Source organism: Ischnura elegans, chromosome 12, assembly GCF_921293095.1.
Source record: "Ischnura elegans chromosome 12, ioIscEleg1.1, whole genome shotgun sequence".
NCBI lineage: Eukaryota > Metazoa > Arthropoda > Insecta > Odonata > Coenagrionidae > Ischnura > Ischnura elegans.
In genome coordinates this window covers 63,505,080-63,525,157 of record NC_060257.1, presented here as the reverse complement: position 1 = coordinate 63,525,157, position 20,078 = coordinate 63,505,080, and the positions used below count along the sequence as shown (strand labels likewise).

Genomic DNA, 20,078 nt, shown 5'->3' with positions numbered 1-20,078 from the left:
TGTGAATAATACGGCAGAACATTGTATTTCGAACCACTGTGGGCTATTCTTGCATTCCCCATGATACTGCACATAAAATTCGACGAAGGTCACACTTCCCACAACAGATATGTTAATTGTAAACCCATTCCGACAACAACAGAGATGGAATAAGATACAATTTGAACTAGATTCTGGCAATATACAAGAGAGGATTACGAACAAATTGCTACACTAGCCATTTTTTCTCAAAACTTTACGCAGTTTCAAAAGGGCCATGAAAAGAAGGGATAAAAATCTAGGCTTCAAGTACTCAGCGGTATAGTAGACATTTTTCACGCAAATTAAGGACAAGTATATTACTTGATTTCAAATATTTAACTGCGTGTAACTTAATCCTAACGTATTGTGCGCCTTATGAATTAAAAGTTACGGGCAGCCCTCAGATTGCACAGAACAATTACCGTAATTCTTGACCGCAATAAATACGGCTTAGGCCAAAATTGACTTGGTGAAGTCGGAATTTTTCCCCAAACGATGTGAGCAGTATTCTTCGTTTGCCGTGATACCATGGTAGATGGGATCACGAGATTAATATGAAGGAATTATACAAAAAATATGCAAAATAGAGATTTAAAATTGCATTCTTCCTCATATCATTTGGGATAGCAACGATGTCTCGGTTAATAAAACTAATGGCGTCACACGCCAGGAAGACTAATAGTATGCTTATCTTTTTCCATATTTCTAACTTTCCACGGATTAACCATAATTATCTATCAAAAGAAAGTGTTGCTCTAGCGCCAATGGGCATGCGTTTTTGCGACTGCCAATCACCCTAGAGGTGGCCAGCAGGTTATTATGGGGAGGAAGATAACGAATGGCTATGGAGTTTATTTGAACTCCAGAAGATGCTCAAGAGTTTCCGAGCACATTGTGAACCAAGACGATGATAACAGCGGCCTATCTTAAGTAAAGAGCGGAAGAGAACGTCACGACAGTTAGATCTAGACTGCTTGGTTACGGAGTCAATAGAGCTGAATGAAGCATATGATAACATTTTCGTTTGACTGAGATAATATTACGCATGCCATTCTGTCCATGAATCCAGGAAAAACACTACTTATAAATGCCGATTCGCATAACATCGATGAATGAATCATTGTGCACCAGTAGGCATTTAATTATACTTGTAGAGAGAGAAGGCAAAATTTCCTTTCACAATGGACTCGCAAGTCTGAATAAATATATGAATATACTTCTTATAACACAAAAAACTGACCTAGGTTTCTAAAATTTTATTTCCAACGAACTGCAATATCCTAGTATGAGTAAATATAATTCTGTGGGAATTTAAAAAGCTCTATGTTTTGTTCACTCATGAACACCTTAAGTTTCCAATAGTTACCACATGGTGCTTAAAAATCTGTGAAATATTTATTTTGATTCAAAAGAGAGAATATAAATTACACAAATAAGCACCTCAGATATTTAAAAAACAAAACACTATTTTTTTAAACCATAACTAACTATAAACATTCTTATAACCATATGAGTAGAGCATAAACTACAATCTAAAACTTATCGCAATGCTTGTCAGATTGAAGTTACCACCTTAAGGAGGCTACCAGATTAGCGCAAAGGCTATAAACGAGCTGAGGAGATAGCTCATTCACCTGAAAATGCTTAAAAAAAAAACGTAAACGTTATGGGGCATGAGTCATGGCATGATTTAGCCGGTCGAAAAACGAGAGTTGTCTGCCCACAAGAAAGACCTTCACATTCAACACGATACTTCCCCTCAAACTAAGGAAACAAGGACACGATATACTCATCTTATCCATAAGTAAAAGAAACCATATAGTTTGACCGTGTGGTTTGCATTTGCTGCATCTTGCATGCTGCATGTTGGCGATTGATCACCCCCCGCCAAATATCCTAGAGGTGGCTCGCGGGGTATAATGTGGATGTAATTTCGCAAAAATCTGTCGGCAATGTTTTATGTCACATGCCATACGTACACAAAGGATTATCTAGGCACCGCTAAAATACAACTTCGTTCGCAGCAATAAATTATTTTCTTTTATTCCCAAACCTCCGCATACAGCTCTCATAGGCCATTTTAAATCGGGGTATTCAACAAATTCAACAATGAAACGTACACGAACAACCATGCCCTGGATAAGGGGAACTTACCAGGCGGGACTCGAACCCGCGACCTCATGTTTGGTAGGCGAGGACTTTACCCCGCCGACACCGAGGCCGGCAATAATACTACCAGCATAACCTTTATATAACTTTTTCATTGAACCACAAACTTCACATTAGTGCCCATAACGTCGAAAGCATATTAAACTTAAATCCCTTTAAAAAACTTTGGAAAGTATCCTATATTTGAATAAATTCAATCGCCCTATACCACAAGAGATTTTGTCGTTTTCGAAAAAAACATGCCGATCTTATTAAAAGTAACCACAGATTTTATTCAGCTGGCACGGTCTTTGTGAGCACACCTGACGACTGCCGGGATAGGTACGCCTAAGAAGAAAATTCGCACGTCTTCCTCAAGACCCGCATACATAATTCTCTACGGATAAGCGAGTTCAGGCTCAACAAAGCCATAACACGAGGTTCTCTGCATTCGGATGACTTAAGATTGCATCATGCTATCCTACACTTATCTAAAAAAAATTCACACGGGGAAAACCCTGTCGTAAAATGCAAGCATCATCCTATATTTAACTCTTTTGAAGGGAACCGTCGCTGAACACGCAGACTCACCAACTATCGGCTTTTGTGCGTTCGGTAACGGTGGCGACCGTGGAAAACCGACAGGTATGGTCATAATTAGAGATACGTGAAAATCGCACTTTCAATAACAGTTTATCGCATTTTGTAGCGTCCATTTTTTATTTTCATAATGAGGTGAATGACGACAAAATGTAGTGAAACACAGTTTTACGACAAAATACAGAATATTTTAAATAATTATGTTGTAGAACAATAATAAATTAAGGAGTAAGACATATAGTGGCTGGAGGTCTACCTTGCCCGCGCCCACTTGTAATTCGCGGCCACGTAGAGTCCCAGCCAACTAGCAGCTGGCCAGTCGCTCACATGCTTTTAAGCGGTGAGTGTCAACGAAGCATTTAACTGCGCTCGGCACAAGATGTATGAATTTTGCCGTCGAAAAGGCAAATTTGCGTAAAAAAAATAATAGACGTCCAGTCATCGCATCTATGTCGCATTTATTTGCGCACATCGCGTTTATCGCATTTGCGATTTTCACGCATCTCTAGTCATAATACGTCTCTTGACTGAAACAACACAAGCCTTATTTTCGAAAAAAATAGACCTCAACCACTCATTTGAGACAAGCTATCCAAGAAGAAGACCTCGTGGCCTCCGTAACAAAATACAACAGCAATGTTAAAGGTACCATGAAAAGAGAATTTTATGCGTGGAAGACAGCGTGTACTAATACCTGAAAGCTTACGGCCTCGGTTGGTGGAAATTATAACATCACCCATAATAATCAAACCGAGCTCTATTACCTACACACGTTTTAATGCACATCAAACATGGTTGCGATAGCGTCTGTACGACAGGATGAGACACGTCACTGAAACGAAGGTCGATGTGTATAATATTAAATGGAATAATACCAAATTTTAATATTACGAGAGGTAGTAATAATTCTATTAAAGGGAATAATTACCACATATTTTACGGCATGAAACCAAAGGACCTCAAAATTGAATAAAAAACTACTACACCGGAAGATTCATACTCAGTATTTTGTCATTGGGATAATTTCCTACCCACACTATCTGACTCCGGACAAATATTACTTAAATTATCAAATTGATGATTGACATCTAATTATACCCTGAGATGCACCTCTAGGGTGTTTGGCAGGGGGTGATCAATCACCAACATGCAGCATGCAAGAAGACCGGCACATACAAAGCGTGCGGTCATAGAGGGTCATACAGGAGTATACGCGATTGAAAATTGACCTGCGTAGATATCCCACAAAGACACGCGCATTTTGTTTTTTCGCTAGACGAAATGTTAAAAAAAAAAAGAACCAGATGCTAGCGAGTGAACATTTATGGCATAAAGCATGAATATAAAAAAAGGAAAAGGTCACAGCACAGCTCAAAGGTAGACAGGTAACCAGCTCAAATTCAACGAAAGTCTGTGTGCATTACCAATTTCTAGAGAGACCGAGTATTTACCCGAAGCAAGGCTGAAGGCTGCTTCCTGAAACCGACTGACGATTCGGACGAACAGTACAGACATGTCGGCCTAGATTGCTGTACCGTAGACACAGATTTACCGATAGATTAAGAAAATATTCATAACAGGGAACACCATATTAGAATCGCAATACATTTCCAAGCCCGAAGATACGATCAAATAAAGAGATATTTTCCCCAGAAGAGAGGAAATTTTCACGAATAGCTGTTACGAATAGTTCAATTTAACAATTTTTCCTCGCATAGTTGTTGACTAGACTATAGGTAAATGTAACGCAACGTCCGTAGTTTGAATTATGTGTTACCATTATGGATATGTAAGTTGTAGAATTGAATGGAACTCATTATCACTATTTGCGAAAATTCGTAGGATTTTGATTTGGTACACGAACTCGTATTTCCATAGAACAATAAAGGAGTTAGTAAACGCTGCGTCGAATTCATATAGTCAAATCCATCACCATTTTTTTTATTCAAGTACGGGTAATGGCTGGTAACCTAAAACCTCCCGCCACTCGTTCATCGAGGTATCCTGCGGGGTAGTTAGTACGTCGATTTAATATATAGTTGGCGGCTTATACGCCAACCACAAAAGGAGCTTCCGGTATTCAGGAAAGAGAAAGATCGACAAACATTGCCACCAGGAGATTTATTCGGGTGCAAACCAGTTTCTTTCGCAAAACGCGGTCTCTTTGAGTTAAGGACTAGATAGCACCATGCTGAATCGTGAGGGACAAATTGAGGCTTTGGCATCAATTCAAGAAGCAAGCATCACTGCTGAGGTTGCCATAAAAATTACAGATATATGTGATGGACATCAACAGCAATTCAAACGGAAGACGATGGAATATTAAGCATTGACTTCCAGCATGGGCCCAATCAGCTAGTTTTGAAATAAACAACTTACTCTGCACACCTGAAAAGCAACTAAACCCATCATTTCCAATCCCCCCTACCATATATCCCTTCATGCATAAACATTGAAGCAACATCTAGATAAGAGGAAGGGATTCTAATAGGTATATGCACAAAACACTGTAAATTATAAATTTCTGCATTCTTAATTTGCACTGTTTTGGTAATCATGCATACATGTGACCCAGCTGATATTCATCCCGTAAGGAAACTAGGTTTCACGTCAAACTGTCACTATAAAGATAAGGGAACTAATTAAACAACAGGATTTGCACGCAGCGACGCTGACAGGTGCATAGCTGCATATGAACAGCTGAGACACAAACTCGCATAAAAAAGTAATTTTACGTCACCGGGACTCGAATCTAGACTTTAAAATTAAATCAGATCCGGATTAGAATCCCTTTTAAACCACATGAAATTTTCAAAGAAAAATTTTACAGAGCGTTTTCGGCAAACAGTTCGAAAATGGCACACCAAACATGAAAAATATATTACCACGAGAGCATTTCGATAAATTTCATTATTTTCAAGAGCTGGATTTTAAGCAGTTCTGTACCTTACTTTAACTTTTAACATATTAAAAACCGTCAATCATATTAATGTTCATCTCATCAACAACTCACGGGCATCGATAATCATGTGTCGCGGGCACAGTTATTAACTTCTTGGATATTACAAACACTGACTGAGGCTAGTCAATAAAATACTGTAAATACTTTTGCATACGAATGTTTTCAATTGTTGTTTACCTTAAATTTCAACTTCAAATTTAAATAGGAAAAAGGAGAGGAAGACATCGGCTTTCAACCTGAAGTTGTAAGCAGGGATAGCAAAATGATCCCGCAACATAAAAAACAAAGCGCTTATGACCGTCGTTGAAACTTTACACATAAAATTATATTGCAAGCAGAGATGAATCCTCGCCGAATAACCTTTGGGTGGCAAGCATAGTACCAAGTAGCACTAAATGAGTACGTAAATCTAAGGTGAATAAAATAATGGCTCCGTAAAACCATCTTCAACCTTCAACCAACCATCCATTCAACCATCAACCCTCGGGCTAAACCGAACAGAAATCCTCTAAAGTGCGATGAGGCCCAGAAGTAATAACAAGCTTAGCTCCTAGGCCTGAAAGTATGAAATTCACATGCATGTGTCATAGTCCGGGGTGAGATCTACCCTCACCTATCCAAATCAACCTTCAAAGTTTAAGCACTGAGTTAGTGAATGAGTGACTCACGCTTCACGTATCACGTAAGACTACGTTCGTAGCACAACAATTTTCTGCCAGCCTCTCCGTCCTAGCGCAGTGTTTGCGACCGATAACGCCAGGAGGAAATACATGCAGCTCATCCAAACATACCCAAATCATATTCACTACTTCGGCCACAGCAATGTGGAATTCCAATACGCTAAATGCTCAAAAATATTAGGTATTATTTCATATTTTACTTTCCCCGATCGCTTTCATCACCTGTCAGTTATTTTCAGTCCGTTATGAATTTGTCGTGCATCTTTTCGTTGAGTGAATTCAACTGAATATTTTAAACGTTTTCGATTTTTTAAAACTGTTATACAACAATATTCCATAAAATTAGGTCAGAAACACTAAAGTTATGAACAAATTGCTAAGTTGAACACTTCAATGCTCGCGGCTTTACTCAGTGGAATAACAAAATGGGACATGAAATCTCAATTTGTACATTCCACACTAATATGTTATTTACGAATCTGGTTGCAAAAAAGCTTTGCATTGACACAGTTTTTTCGAAACCATGGTCGGAAATGAAATATTGAAGAACGAACTAAGTGAATTTTCATTTATAACTATGTTGAATTTATTTCACGTAATCGATTCTCACAGTGTAATGCCCACCACCATTTAATATACTGAGCTGATACTAAGGGGCAGTAACGGCTTGGGTAGAATAAAAAAAGGGAGGAATATAACGAACTATCTACTTGAATAACACCCAACTATTGCACAAAATTTAAACTCCAATAAAGCCGTATTTATTGGCTTCATCGTTGTATCTATTTAGTTGACATTCGAACTATTGCACGAAATGATTTAATCCAATATAACCACGGTTTGTATATGATAAGGATGGTGTTTGAGATGAAGTGGATATCGCACCAGATGATGTCGTACCGCGACGAAACCGGTGGTCCAAAATTATATTTAAGTGATATTCAAAAAGGTTTCCTTTTCAAATGAAGTAATTTCACAAAGTGAAGCCTCAAACTATTGGTTATATAAAGTGGAATTTGCCTGTCCTGGGATGATATTACAAATATTATTGTGGAAAATTGCACCTTATCAACCCAATACACCCCTCATTGTTTACAGCTGTACTGGAGCTCAACCTTCCGCGAAATATTTCTTTGCGAGATTCTCAATATATGAAATGGATGTCGCACCGCGACGACACCGGTGGTCAACAATTGAGAAATTTGCTTTTTTTTCACTTAAAATGATGAAATTTCACCAAGTGACCCCCTCAACTATTGATTATATGAAGTGGAATTTTTCCATACTCGGATAATATAACAAATATTTTGGTGTAAAATCGCCCGTCATTATTCCAAAAGAGCCGTTATTGTGATCAGATGTATTAGAGCTGAACCTTACGCGAAATATTTTTTCAGCCGTAAGAGTTCACTTCCCTATGACTTACACCCACCTAATTTGACAAAAACAATAGGCCTAGAACTGAGACACTCACATTTCATTTATTCTTTTAAAATAAAAAAAATCATGTATTGACGCCTCTAACTATTATATGAAGTCGAATCAGCCCATACTGGGTTAATAATGCAAATATTTTTGTGGAAAATTGCACCTCATTATTCCATACAGTCGTTATTGTTTACAGTTGTATTGGAGAAATGGACAACGAAGATATCGTATTTCCCACAATTTTATCAACAACAGAGTACCAGTTCTCTGTTAATAAAATTGTGAGAACCCCATTTGAATCACCTACAAATAAGATTGTGGGCAATACTATATCTTCGTAGATTATTAGTTATGTCGTTCTAAGACATTTCTCCACAAAAAGTTGACTTTAGCTGTATTGGAGCTCAGCCTTTCGCGAAATGCTTCTCCAGCTTTTAGAGCTAACTTCCCTGCACCAAATAACCAACTAATTTGACGAAAACAAAACGCCATGAGAACTTGGACACTCACCTGAGTAGATCCGCAGTGTCACGGGGCCGGAGCAACGGTCGACACCCGGGCTGTGGAGAGCCGGATAGCCGATCGCGCGGTACGTCCGCTATAGCAAGTCCACAATAAGCCGAGAGCGAAGCACTACGGTACACAACCTTTCACCTGTAAGTTTCGGGAGAGAGTGAAACTTTTTTCGGCGAGGAGGAGATCAGTGGGATTCCCTTCCCCCCGTGAGAACAAACTGGTCCAGGCGGCGCGAACGGAAGGTGTCCCAGGGCGAACTGTCTTGTGGTGGTGGGGGAAGATAGAGAGAGGGTTTTGAAACAGGTGAGCGACGATGAGGTTAAAGGCGCGGAACCCGAAAAAGAAAGGAGGGATGAGATTCCGTGGGTGGGGAGAGAATTTTTTGGGTATTATTATTAACGATCTTGACCGCGCACTTTCTGTTGTCTGTCTGGACAAATATATCCACACCCAAAAGCTCGCAAATAAAAAACTACGCTTCCTTTACGAGAGAGTATATCCCACACTCTCAGCTGAGTCTTCTTTTATTCACGGGTAACAGACGTTGAGAGAGGAAGACCTTCAATAGCGAACTGTACGCAACGCCACACGAAGTGGAACTGATGCTGTCCCACTTATCGCCTGCGCTTACTCTCGTGTGGCGGCTATGGAGGAGGGGAAGGCGAAGGGACGATAGGGGAAGTGGAGGGGAGGGTGGATTCCCCTCCCCTGCGGGAAACTCTCTCTCTCCCAACCAACCCCCTCCCCTCCCCCTCAAACCATTCCGGTCTTTCACTCTCCCTTCGAGCCTGACCATCAATCGAAATCCTAGACGGTCCAAGCGAAACATATGAAGGCCATGATTTATACTACCAATGGAATACAGGCAATAACATGCTCTCCCTGCGAATTCCCCTCACATCGCGAAGTTCAAAATTTAATATAAGAATAAAAATGGTAACAATAAAAATAAAGACATTCATTTTAAAGATCAAAAAATACACCTAGATACGTAGATAAACAGTGAAATTCGGCACCCCATCAGATACAATCTAAGATTTTAACAACTCTATTAACGTTCTCCTCCTGTTAACTTAAAATTGAGGGTACAAAATTTCATCTCAGTCACATGCTGGACTTAAAGTTATACAAATCTCATAGAGGAGTTACTAAGGAGAATTAATGGACGCGATTGCCTGAACCCACCCGCCACTAACTCCACATAGGATCTCTGATTTCTCATTGGCTAACCCCTGAATGAAAGCAGCAAAAAGACACCAAAAAGAAGTCAGAAAGCCTTCGGGGAGGAAATGGTAATTGAGTCGAAACGGGTCTTCGCTAAGTATTTTCAAATTGTAAAAATTTACAAAAATATTTTGCTTCATTGTTATTTAGTAAGAAATTGCAAAATACTTTCACAAATGGTATATGCGAAACAAAAAATATACGCTTCAAAAGTATCTAAAATATGTGGGTAAACTTTTTTCGGGATACCCACCGGGTTAAAAACTCTATTTCTGCCCATTATTCGAGCTCCGACTCGGAGCTCATCCTCAGGGCTGAGTAAGAAACCCGAGTCGGATCTCAGAACGTCGGCAGAAATGGAGTTTTTAACCCGGTGGGAATCCGGAGAGAACTTTACCCACAATTACGAGGTGCGTTGCAAAAAGAATTTTTAAATTCGTTGGGTTTGTAAGTCCCATTGTTAAATTTTTTTATTACGCTGGTAAGCGTGCTCCTTGAGTATGATAAAATTTTCAGCAGTACTCATAGTCTACTTTGCCTGTGGCAGGCACTGACGTTGGATGTGTTTTTTATGAGCTCCACGATTTTCATTTGCAAAAGAAATGGATCAAATAATTTGTATTAAATTTTGCCTAAAACATGAAATAAAGAGAGTAAAATGTTAAAAAAGGCCCATGACCTGTCTGCTATGAGTAACACAAGAATTTACGAGTGGCAAAAGCGTCTCCAATATGGCCGTGAAGACGCTGACGTTGACGATTGCCACAGCACATCAAGAACCGATATAAACGTGAGAAAAAAAGAAATGGCTATGAAAGTCTAATCTACAGCATATTTTGAAGGCGGGAACATTAATGTAGACAAGGCGAAAACATTAATGTAGACGAATAAATAAATAATTATTAAAATTAAATTCCCGTTATTTTCTGAAAACGCCTCGTATGTAACAACTCCACAGTACTAAATTATTAAATGTCCAGTTTTAAATTCAATAAAAATATTTTACATCACTGCCTATGACTTTTGGGCTTAAAATTCCATCCCAACGGGAAGAATCTAAAAAAAACACTATTGAAAACAGTCTATGCACTCAAATACGATGCACTACACTGTGGCTTCAGAAAAATGATTGCTTATTACAGAATTATTCAAGATTTTATTTTGAAAAGAATTATATAGCTAAGTTATTTGAAAACATAACAAGGAAATTAGGAATTCATTGCCTGTCAAGGTGGCCTCTAAAATATTTATGAGAAATTCCCTGAATTTTTACAGAATTTTCATGGGTACTTTTATACTTTTCTGGACTTTTTCGTGATGTGATTTCACGAAATATTAACGTCTCTCTTTCTCATAACTCCCCCCTCCTCTCTCACACAAACCATTGTGGTCATTCACTTTCCCTTCGAGGATAACCATCAATCAAATCCAAGCCGGTCATCGTCAAATCATGAAGGTCATGACTCTTACTATCAACAAATGTCCAGATTTTATATCCACGAAAATATTTTATATCACACACTTGGATTCTAAAGACATTAGATATCATTATCTTGGGAGGATTCTAAAAAAAGGCTATATACTTTTTATACACTGAAATCAGACGCTTCCCGTAGTTTAATAAAACTATAATATTATTTATAGAATTATTTTGGATTATAATTATGCATAGAAGTAAGTTCTTTATGAGTACATAATTGGGGGTTGCTCGCCTTTCGGGGTGACCCCTCACATAAAGCTGAAGATTTCCCTGATGTTTCCAGCCTACTATTGTCATTTTCTCGTCTTTTTCATGATATCTCTTTATCTGACTAATAACTCTCTTTACTCATGACCCGCCTCTACCCTCTCATTTAAACCTTTACGGTATTTCACTCCCTCTCCAACCTCTCCGTCAATTAGAACCCTAGCTGGTCCAGTCAAATCAATAGGTTATGGCTCTTACTATAAATTAAATTTTTTAAATTCCCATGTTTTATTCCAAAAAAAAAATATTTTTCTTCACAGCCTAGACTTCTTAAGTCATTCAGCGCCATTTTTAGGAGAGGATCCTATTAAAAACGCCACAGTACAATGCAACTTCGATGCTTACCGTAGCTTCACAAATATATTTCACTCTACACAGAATTATTTTAGATTATAATTCTGCATAGAAACACTAAAGTTTAAGGTACTTGAGCAAATAATTATTAATTATAAAAATTCAGAATGTTTCAGAATCACAAATTTAGTCAGAAGGGAAACTCAAATAAATTAAAAAACAGCTCAAGTGCGAGAATTTTCGTTATGAACCATTACTCTATTCACGCGTACTGTTGCATCAGCCGCACAGACCCCATCGAATTTTAACTTGCCAGTGCTGGGCACTAGGGTACGCTTTTACCCAGCTCTCTATCTTCAATTGTTTGGTAGCTACCTCGGAGGAATTTGCTCACGTTAAATAAACCTAATCATAACTTAGTCTATTTTACACACTTCGACTTCTACAGCCTCGACCGGTGTCAAAATTCCACTCATTATGAAGAAGAAATACAAGGTTCAAAGCTATCCGTGAAATATGAATAGGAAAAATCTACCGAACCACGGAAGTTGCATACAATATTTTTGAACAAAAATAGGACAATATTTTTGTATGCAACTATAACAACCTATATTTGGTTGTACCTATTTCACGAGAACCGAGAAAATTTAAAATTTCATAATTTATTTCTGGAAAAGCTTAGATCTTATCTTTCGAAAACAGAAATTATCCCCGTTATTTAATTATAAACAATGAAGGTGTTTTAATAATACAGGTTAATTCATCCCTTAATTTTATTATATTAATGACCGTGTAATGGGAGATGCGAACAGTTTGCTCATTCCTATGGGACATTATAGAGTTATCATGGAGGCCACTTTATGAGCTCATAGAACAAAAAGCTGCAATCCTTTCATGGATTGCGTATAACTACGGTTATCAGGTGCATATGCCGCTGACCTGCCGTGAACCTATGAGCGCTCACTAACCGTGCTTCATCTTATGAGCAACGAAAAGTTTATGCCTATATTAAAATAGAGCCGCGGCTTAGGCAGGATACGTAGTGAAAAATGCCCAATAAAATGAAAGTTAAAAAACATGCTTAATTTTGTTTTCAAACCATTTAATTTAACTCATTCCTCAACACAACTTTATCCTATTGAAATGGAGGTTGATAACCTCAAAATGATGCGGTCATTTTCGGATTCAGCACGAAGTATGCGAATCATTAGCCATGACTGCATGCCGTGCTATAGAACTTTGTGTCCACAGTACAATCCGATACCCGTTATACTTTTTCGTTTGGTTCAGTAATCTCAAAGATAATTTCATAGTCTGAAATATGTGAGCGAATTAATAAAGCCTTAGAAATTTGCGATTAGAGATACAATTGATTCACCAATTCCACTAGAGTGACGGCAAGTTTATTTCCCTTCCAATTGTCGAATGAAGTATCGAAGGATCAAACGTTTGAGAGACCGATTTTAAACGTTCTACTTACGCTGCAATAGAATGAGGTCGCGATAGGGATACCTGAAGCTAAATGGAGACCGCACTAATGGATTACGTGAAACCATGAGAGAGATCGATCATCTACAAATGAATCGATAAAGTGGCTAAACTGCATCCTTCATTTTCGAAGCCCATAGGAAAGAGATGTCACCTAGTGGAAACAGGCAAAAACCAGGGAAACAAAACAACGATATTTGAGGGGTAAAGTGGTGCATTTAGGATATTTCCCCTTCCTAAATTTGTCATAGATCAGAATCTGGAGTATATCGTTTGGAAAAAAATATATGCCTGAAAATGAACAGCAAAATTGCGACCGGGTAACCAGAGCAGCGAGGAAATGTTTTCTAAGAACATACTTCTAATCTACTCGAATAAATTCTGAGTCTCCTTGATTGGTTTCGACAATACCGAAATAACTCACTGGATCACGAATATAACTTTTCTGAGATTGCAAACTATCGACTAGTAAAAATCTATTTCCTTCTTTTTCCTCAAATAAAGCTGATGAATTTTCAATACGCATCGCTACGGTAAGAGGCAAAATCCTCCTTCGCAAAGTAGCATCAGGGAAAAATAATGAATTAATTTTTATTTCATGCTCTGGGGAAACCCATACGAGCAAAAGAAAATAATTTAAATTATCGCATTGAGCTCATAAACGATAAAATATCATATTAACAAAATATTCAATGCCAGTGACACAAAATCTCAAGTTTTAATTACATCAAAGGATGACGTTCACTATGAAAATACATTTGACTTAGCCGAGATTCGAACCCTGATCTCCCAATTGCCGGTCAGGCCTTTTACACCACCAAGCAATTTTCTCAGAGTAAACTTCGAACACTTTGTAGGGCAAAACCCATCCTAAAGTTCATTCTGAGAAAATGGCTAAGTGGTGTAACTGGTTAACACACCTGACCAGCAATTAGGTGACCCTGGTTTGAATTCCGGCAAAGTCAAATGTACTTTCATGGTAAACTTTATCCTTATATGTATTTTACTTTGCAACTGTGCTCGTGACTGCGTACAAAGTCACTTGTCTCATACAAGTTTTAAGGTTTTAAAGAAATGATTATGAACACTCAAAATAATAGAATATTTTTACAACAAAAAAGATAAAAATAATAAACAAACTTGAAATCATTACGGACACTGACAAGAATAGAATACTTTTACGACAAATTAATGAAAATTAGTACACAAAATTAAATGCGGGTCTTTAAGCAACAGAAGAATTTTTCTATCAAGGGCTGAAGAATATGTAATGTTTGAACGGTTATCGGTCGGGAATTCCAAAAATTAGACAGGACAAGTTGAAAGGAGTTGAAATATATACTGGTGCGGACTTGAGGAATTCGAGGGAAGGCCAGGATTAAATCGGGTGGACATCGCGGTTACACTCTTGTGAGGATGAAATTCCTACATGGAGAAAAGAAATGCTCCCTGAAAGTAATTCTTTCGGGAATGGAGAGGAAAACCTTTTACAGGTCAATGTAAAACCTGGACAAATATCTATCCCTACTCGAGTCACAAATGAATCTCACGCGTAAATTAATCAGACACTTCATACATTTATAAAGTGCATTAGATATGTAACTATAAACTGAGGTAAAGTAATAATGGGGAACTTAATGCAACTAAGCATAATTCTGATCAAGAATGAGAGGCTCTTAATCAAGTATACATTTTTTCCTACAGACAAACAAATTAACTACGAATTACAAATTTGTGCATAGTGACGCTGAATAATTTAGCCAATTTTTACTGAATTTGGGGGATGGTTTTTAATGGCATGTTCTAGTAGATGTTCTCTTTGAGTAGTGAAAATTAGATAAACAATGAAAAACTGCCAGAAAAATGAACGAAGGGGACTTAGAAATATTGAATAAGTTTGAAAAATCTTCAGAAGATGAATAAAAAAGTTAAAAAAAGCACAAATTTATTTTCGATATTTACATACTTGCATGAAAAAATTGAAAAATTTATACATATATGTAAAAGCTTCATCATCCTCGCAAATACTACGAGTCGTCGATACAAAATATCCTAATTAAAATTCTAATGTAGACAGGGCCATTTTGACAAAGGGACCAGGTCAAGGAATTAAAGCAAAAACAACACTGATGAAAGTCGGTCGACTTCGGGCATATATCGTATTTTCTGCGAGGACAGGTGAAAGGCAAAAGAAATTTTCAGGTGATTCAGATTAACATATCCGTTTCGAGAAGTCAATAACACTTGCAAGGGCGAGAGGTATGGCAAAGCACATAAAATCAAACACTAATTTTATCGTATAGGTGTTTTTGATTTCTTAAAGCCAAAATGAAATTAAGCCGACACGGGTATTAGGATGATCCTTGTTTCTTAAATACCTCTTGGGTATTCTTCTTTAAAATGTGCCACGAAAAAAAGTAGAATAAATTTATTTATTAAAGTATTCTACGGATTACAGTAGGCTTCCGTGGCGTACTCAAGAAGTATTTTGGCAGTCCATTGACTCTCCTCTTCAATTCACAATAAGGCCTCCTCCCTTTAATTCTATCTAAAAATTTATTCTCTCCTTCCACTCCGTCGTTCACCCAACATTCTACCCTCTAACACTGTTTTGAACATTCCCTTCCCGCTCAGTACTCGCTCCATCTGTACTCTAGGTCTCCTCCGTATCTCATATTTGTTACCTTTCCTCACCCATTATGTGCAGCACTCCGTCGTCGTAGAATCGATATGCTAAACAATGAGGCTGATTTTTCAACATTCAGAGGGTGCTCAATCCCGCTTAATGCAATGACTGTTGATTTTAGATTAACTTTACTTAAACGTTACTTTATCTACATGGTGCCACCATATATTTAATCTACAGCCCGCTGAAATTAAACTAATTAAATTCTCAAATAAAATGTTAAAACATGCCAAAGACTGGCTTTTTTCTCGAGAAATGATAGAATATCCATTTTGACGTTATTTCATTGCAACAATACTCATGTAATAGATACAGTATTTATATTTTTGGCATACAGTTTTGTTATTTGATGGTGGCTCAATTCTGGTCATATGATCTTGGAGACCACCTCAAGCACCCTCTCCTTTGTTATTTCCAGTAGTGTAATTAAAACGTTGGGATTAAATAAGTTATTATTATGTTCTCAAGTCTATGAATTTCATGCATTCACGGTAATTGGGCTAGCTTCTTTCCCTAGGCCATTAGGCACATCCAGGATTTTTGTTATTGGGGTGTTAGAATCTTTCTTCTCGATAAAGACCCAGGAACTTTCCAACTCCATAACCACAAGGCTACAAGGCTCCTCAAGAAAAATTACACGCACAAAAAACGATAATGCGATGCTCTACGTCCAATTAGGAGCTAGCTGCTTCAAAGATACTCGAGGCCTTGCGTCTCTGTTCCCGGTCGTTAGTCAACAGTCGCACGATCAAAAGCAAAACGATACCACGCAGCATACAGCATAGGCAGGCACACTAATGCGGTCGGTATTTTCGCCGACTTGTAGTTGCGATACCGCCTCTAACCTGAATCCCGTCACGCTCATGGGCAAATAGGCGGGGAAAAAGGCAGTAACGCGAGAGGAAAAATAACCCGGTTTTGAAGTACAACAAAAAATTCAACGCAAACACTTCTTAATTAAATTCTATTGGGTTCGGCATCCATCGCTGCAATATTGCGAAATCTTTCCTTCGCATTTAAGTGATACTAAAAACCTTGAGTAATAATAATTCAGCTGAGTTCTCCTGAGCTGCCTTAACTAGACTTAAAATTAAAATTTTCACGTTACAGTTAATGCTGCAGCTCAAGCTGTCAGTATTTAGAGGATTGAGTAGGACAGGTGAGGGTAGAGCTCACTCCAGGCTAAGCCACGGGCGGATGAATTCTCACACGTTCGGGTCAGAGGGCTTGTTCCTACTCCCGAACCAAATCACACTTTGAGGACCTCTGTTTTAAGGAGTATGGATCAATTCTTCACCCAGGATGTTGATGGAGGCTTCCGTTGAGTGGTAACGTAGGTGCACCTACGTTTCCGGGTTGTCCTCCCAGTCGTTTCATCCCCGCGACGACAGTTTCTCCGGGATTGCAGCAGGCGTCTTCCGGTCTGTACCTGTAGACGCCAGCAACAATGCCAGCGAAACTGTCGTCACGAAGATGATTCAACGGGGAGGACAACCCGGAAACCTAGCTGCTTCTACTTCACCCAGGACTTCAGCCCGGGACCATTCGATCATTAACCTAGCACTTTACCCACTATGTCACCATGATCCCATAGTCTTCTAATCACTTTGAATAAGTTCCATGGAAATGTATCTCAACAGCTATAGTATATAAATAATAAAGATTTCTGTAGAGGGGCTAAAGTTGAACACAATAAAAACCCCATAGTACTATATGACACAAGTAAATTTATATACTAGGGGCGTTTTTTTTCAAGTTCCGATGGACCATGAACAGAAGACGAAATGATTGATAAAAAATTATTTAACTGCTAAATATTGAACACACTTGTGTTGCCTTTTCGACATAATCGTCTCGGCGGTTGAGAAATTGATCGTGGCTGAGGACAAGCTTTGCTATACCTTCTTCATAGGCTGTTGCCGCCAATGACTTTCAATGAATGTTGCCTTCGTCCTGTAGCTCATCGCCCATTTGAAAACGCTTCCCTCGTAGCCAATTCTTTATCTCAGCGTAAAGATGGAAGTCACACGGCACTAAGGTGACATTGCCCGGCGGGTGATCGAAAATGTCCCATTGAAATTGCTCAAGGAAAATCGGACTGCATAAGCGCTAAGATGTCGGGCGTTGCCATGGATCAGAATACTTCCAGAAGTCAGCATGTCTCTTCTTTTGTTTTAAATGGGAATGGACGTAATGTTTCACAGAGAGCAGCTTCATTAACGTTGTCACCGGCTGCAAGATATCCACGAGCAACGCGCCTTTTTGAAACAAAGCACGGTGGCATAACCTGTTCGACTGCTGAGAGGATCGCCTGAATTTTCTTTGCTTGCCTGGTGATTTTTACTTCATCTATCGTAGCGATTTTTGCTTCGGTTCATTTGTGCCGTATTTAATCCGTCTCATCCGAAGACATGATGCAATTAAAAAAATTCTCTTTTATTGACATAAAGGTCAAGACGTGACCATTCTGAAGCAATTCGGCGGCGAGTTTTCTGACTGTCACTTCCCAGTGCACACTTGGCGGGAGAATCAGTTGGGGCAGTGTAGTTAATAAGATTGTCACTAACCTAAAACTAACAACTCACGATCAGAAATGATTTGATCGTTAGTTGTTACGTGATTTGATCGTTAGTTTGACCGTGTGGTGCGGAGGATGCGCAGTTGCCCTATCCGCGAAGTACCCGCCTGTCGCTTGTATTGTATTTTGGCTAAGCTATCCGAGGTTGAAAAAACGGGCCTCGCATAAAGCAATTATTTGCACCAAGAAGAAATTCACCAGAGAAAAATCTTTCGACTTAGCCGGATTAGGAACCCGGATCTCAAGATTACAAGTCAGATATGCTGTCAGTTACGACACCTAGCCCAAGGCTGATGTAGGTATGCTACTTGCATCAGCCTTCAGAATACCTTCGAGAATCGAGGGATCCAAACTCCAATCCCAGTTATGCACAATGATTTTTTCATCGCGAATTTCATCTTTGGTGCAGAGAAAGAACAAAATTGAACTACCATACCCCTTAACCCTTTATAACCCAATGTTGCTTCTAAGCAACATCAAAAATGTTTAAAATTTCAGCTCTATTTAGGAGATATCTATTCTATGCATTCTTTTGTGGTGTACATTTTTGAAGAAATATTTTGCTGCCGGAATAATTATAATTCAGAGTAAAATTTTCAACTTTTCAAAATGAAAAATCTTGAAATTTGATTACTCCCAGAAACAGCTCTTAACAGGGTTAAAACTCTGATTTATTTACCCCAACTGTTGTCCTGACACCTTCTGCACCTCGCACATAAAGCGGCCAGCAAAATAGCATGTGGATAAACAAATCGATGAGCGATGGCTTCAGAGAGAATTTCACGATCCACCAAAAACTGCTGCGGCGGGGACGCCGACTGCAAAGCATTCACGGAATTCCCGATCACAAAGAACCACGGACCAATGGCGCTCGTTTTAGATGACCTCTATACGGATAAGCAGAAATCCATTGAACTTGACAGTAATGCGTTGCCTACAGAGCATTCCTAACGGCCAACCAGACCTTCCAATACTAGGGCGTTTCCTCACTGGGATTCTCCAAAGCTTTTATTAAAAACGTGACAGCACGTCAAACAACTTCAATGGTACGAGAGAATTACCCCAAGAGTAAAGAATGATAGAAGTAAGGTAGGCCCAAATAGTAATAGTATCTGACTTATCTCGGATACCCTATAAACATATGCACATATATTATTTTCATTGAGGTGAATTCAAAATTATACGCATCATAGTAGTTAGCGACATTTCTTCAGCATCATTGGAATTATTAGAAATTTAAGGAATTCATCAAATATGCATAAATATTTTACAGTTTAAATAACATATTTTCACCAGGATATCATTTACAATGAAAAATTCAATAGTCGGCATTCGAGCCCGTATCTCCCATTATTATACGGTCATATAGGCTCCCAGTGCACATATGCATGCACCGGGCACATGGTCAGATATACTACCAGTTCCACCATAGAGCTATCATCATTTAAATTGAATTCTACACACACGTTTTCCGAAAAAGGTGTACGTAAATTCGTACGCAATTACTCATGGCAAGCAGTAGGTGTTTTGGAAAATGTCCGCCGTTGAATAATGACAAGAAGGGATGTTCTCTCCCACAGTGGCTCACAGTACAATAGCGTATCCTTTTCTACAATACGTAATTAGGACGCTAGTACCTAATTCGGTAAACCAAGTATGGAATTCACAATGAAAATCGAGGGTTATTAGTATTAACTGGCAGCATG

The 20,078-nt window shown here is 38.6% G+C and overlaps 1 protein-coding gene across 2 annotated transcripts in view; it reads right to left on the bottom strand.

Annotated features, from left to right (window-relative positions):
• The window catches only part of LOC124168837 (3-hydroxy-3-methylglutaryl-coenzyme A reductase), a 210,303-nt gene that overhangs the window by 180,549 nt on the left and 9,676 nt on the right, over positions 1 to 20,078 (bottom strand). The window contains exon 1 of one of the 2 annotated variants that reach the window (XM_046547172.1): positions 8,350 to 8,957. The exons of the other annotated variant lie outside the window; for it this stretch is intronic. The gene's annotated coding sequence lies outside the window, so the exon portion shown is untranslated. Of the gene's footprint in view, positions 1 to 8,349; positions 8,958 to 20,078 lie in introns of those variants that run through there. 2 annotated transcript variants of the gene reach the window in all.